The sequence below is a fragment of the Stomoxys calcitrans genome, chromosome 5 (genome assembly GCF_963082655.1).
Source record: "Stomoxys calcitrans chromosome 5, idStoCalc2.1, whole genome shotgun sequence".
Classification (NCBI taxonomy): Eukaryota; Metazoa; Arthropoda; class Insecta; order Diptera; family Muscidae; genus Stomoxys; species Stomoxys calcitrans.
The window spans coordinates 7,298,117-7,301,704 of NC_081556.1; the positions used below are offsets into that span (position 1 = coordinate 7,298,117).

The 3,588-nt window shown below is 34.6% G+C and overlaps 1 long non-coding RNA gene across 1 annotated transcript; it reads left to right on the forward strand.

The window, feature by feature from the left end:
* The first annotated feature begins 1,648 nt into the window (after positions 1-1,648).
* On the forward strand, positions 1,649-3,588 carry LOC106091757 (uncharacterized). Its single transcript, XR_001222048.1, has 3 exons — positions 1,649-1,784; positions 2,493-2,563; positions 2,641-3,588. It is a non-coding gene; the product is annotated as an uncharacterized LOC106091757 (long non-coding RNA).

The window sequence follows — 3,588 nt, forward strand, 5'->3', positions numbered from 1 at the left end:
TATTGTCCTTTCCATTGTTGAAGATATTTTTATTTCCCTTTCCCTTGGGGAAGGGTACTTTTATTTCCCTTTCCTTTGGAAAAGGGTACCTTTATTACCTTTTGCGTCGGGAAAGGGTATATTTATTACCCTTTGCCTTGGGAAAGATTACATTAATTACTCTTTCCTTTAGAGATGGGAACATTCATTGCCTCTTTCCCTGGGGAATGTGATTTTATTGTCCTTTCCATTGTTGAAGGTACTTTTATTACCCTTTCCCTTGGAGAAGGGTACATTTAATACTCATTCCCTTAGGGAAGGGTACTTTTATTACCCTTTTTCTTGGGGAAGTGTAGTTTAATTACTTTTTCCCTTGGGAAAGGGTAGTTTTATTACCATTTCCTTTGAGGAAGGGTAGTTTTATTACTCTTTCCTTTGAGGAAGGGTAGTTTTATTACCCTTTCCCTTGGAGAATGGTACTATTATTACCCTTGCCCTTGGAGAAAGGTTTTTTATTGCCCTTAGCCTTGGGAAAGGGTACCTTTATTACCCTTTGCCTTGGGAAATGGTACATTTATTACCCTTTCCTTTAGGGACGGGAACTTTCATTGTCCCTTTCCCTGAGGAATGTGCTTTTATTGTCCTTTCCATTGTTGAAAGTACTTTTATTTCCCTTTCCCTTGGGAAAGGGTACATTTATTACCTTTTCCCTTGGAGAAGTGTACTTATATTACTCATTCCCTTAGGGAAAGGTACTTTTATTACCCTTTATCTTGGGGAAGTGTAGTTTAATTACTCTTTCCCTTGGTAAAGGGTAGTTTTATTACCCTTTCCTTTGAGGAAGGGTAGTTTTATTACCCTTTCCATTGGGGAAGGGTAGTTTTATTACCCTTTCCCTTGGAGAATGGTACTTTTATTACCCTTGCCCTTGGAGAAAGGTTTTGTATTGCCCTTAGCCTTGGGAAAGGGTACTTTTATTACCCTGTCCCTTGGCGAAAGGTACGTTTTTTACCCTTTCCCTTGGGGAAAGTACTTTTCTCACCCTTTCCCTTGGGGAAGGGTACTTTTATTACACTTTCCCTTGGGGAGGGGTACTTTTTTTATCCATTCCCTTAGGAAATGTTAAGGTTGTATTTTTAAAAGTTTTTGAAATTAATTCATATTTACCAATAAAAAAAAATCTGAATAGAAAAAGCCAAAATTGATTTTCTTTTTGAATTGAAAAATCATTAAGTGGCAGCCCGCCATCAATAGCCTTGAAATACTTTCAAAGCATTAAAAGCAAAACAGGCACGTGTGGATTCAGTCTGTTTTCAATGTAAACAAAACAATCATAAAGTGTTATTTTTTGTTTTTGCTAATCATCACAAAAATTTAGCCGGGAAAAAAAGGAACATAGAAAAATAGTGATTTACTGCCGCATTGTGGAAGTCCATAATTTATGGCATTGGTAATATAGTGGCTGCTTGATACCCATTCTGCCATGTAGTTCTCTGGGGAGGGAGCTTTATTGACATTATGGTGGATTTTAGTATCAGTTGCTAGCCATGATGTAAACAAAACTAAAAATGCAAATTTTCCCAATTGGCGGAACACCACAAGTTTTCGCTCTCACGCTATTATAAATTTTATTTTCCATGAAATAGTGCCGTTTGAGTAGAACGAGAGATTACATGGGGAATTTTTTTCCTCAAAATATGGGTTTGGAAGAGGAATTAGTCAACAGAAATTGTATTTCCATTGATATGCAAAACTAAAATAATAATGTTATGGTATATAAGTGATAAAAAGGTGCCATAAACCAGGTAAAATGGGAATTGTCCAACCAAAAAAACATTGCTAACTTTGCATATCAGAGATAGGCAAAAACGCAATGTTTTTGTTTTTTGCGTACATAAGGGCCATTAAAGGGTATTGTTATTCAAAATTGTTGGCCTATATTAAAAAAATTACAAAGTATTTTCAAGTGAAAGAGGATATTAAAAAGTAAAAAAAATAATTGAATATGTGGTGGTCAAGTCCAAAATACCCTAGTGTGGGATATATTTCCTTGCAAAATAGAGATGGTCCATTGAAAAGACAATATCTGTAAGACAGGATAACAGGTGGGGTACATCCATATCCTAACATCAAAGGCCATAAGATCCTTAGGAGTCCAGGAACTAAAGACCATCCATCTTTTACCAAGAGAAACCTCCTATTTCGTTTCCAGAATGACTGTGAGTGGGGCTACGAGCATTGAAGGGTCAATAAATAGGGCTTTTAATCCGGCTAACACCTCAGCCATAACCATTCCAAAATTTTCGTAAAGATATCTCTAACCGATCAACAATGGACGACTTTTTCTAGCTCAATGTTAGACGGGCGGACGAGAATATTAAATAATATTGGTCAAATACGTTCAAAATGTACATTAAAGACAAATTTAGAATTTTTTTATATGAAATTTTATTATTGCTTAAATGAAAAAAAAAAACTTTTATTTTTAATTTATTTTGTTTATATTTCTTAAGCAACGGTCAGCCACCCCAAGCAAAGAAATCTCAAAAATAACGATAAAATACATTCACCTCTCAATATCAAGGTAAAAATTTTAGTATATGCGGTAATATTTTGTCTAACCTTTACCCACATTTCATGGTGTTGGCAACGCATGAACAGCTTAAAAAGGAAATCACACACAGCGATAGAAGAAAAAATCACTACTTTTAGCTACAAAAAAACCTATCAAAAACAAAGAGAGAAAGCAGAGTGTAAGAACTAAAACGAGAGAAAATTTGTGTGAGACATTAAAAGATTGAGGGTGACATAGAGAGAGAGAGCGGGAGTGAGAAGGAAGGAGCATCAAAAACATTCACTTATTGACCGTGACAATGGCATTTGTATGATGCCTGCTTTTCAGCACCATGCCGCCATATAGAAACGTACATATACATATGTATTTATTTGTAAATGCTTATTCCTATGTGACACGGTTGTGCTTTGGTGAATATTCAAGCTTATGGTGTATGTGTGTGTGTGATCTTTAATTAGTATTTAAATACATTGCAAAGGAACACAAAACATCGAATGGTCTTGAGCCAAAATATACTTAGCAAAGAAATTAAATTTCCCCAAAAATAAACTAAAAAAAAATTAAATTTTTTGAAGCATGATGCAATAAATTAGACAACTTCAAGCATTACATTTAAATTAAATGCAAATGCAAAAGTGGTCTCAACGCAATTGACGTAGAGGTTTCGTAATTAATTGTTAATCTCTGGTACATATTAGTTGAGTTTTTTTTTCTCTCTCATAACGAAAGTTGATGAGAGAGAGAAAGAAAGTTTCAGAATATATGTTTGAATGTCTATTAACACATACAGGCGGCTATGACTACAAAAATACTGAGGTAGATATCGTAAATATTTTTTAAGCTTTAAAAAATGCAAAATAAACACTTCAAAAGAGATTTATTCAAAATCGGTCATAGCTTGAAGACGTCACAAACTTGATGACAAATGCCCACCACTGCGTATGACGCATTTTAATTGAGATGGACAAGAAAATAATGATCATACGCCAAGAGGGCCTAATGAAGGAATACATAAAAGATTTAAGGAAATGTAA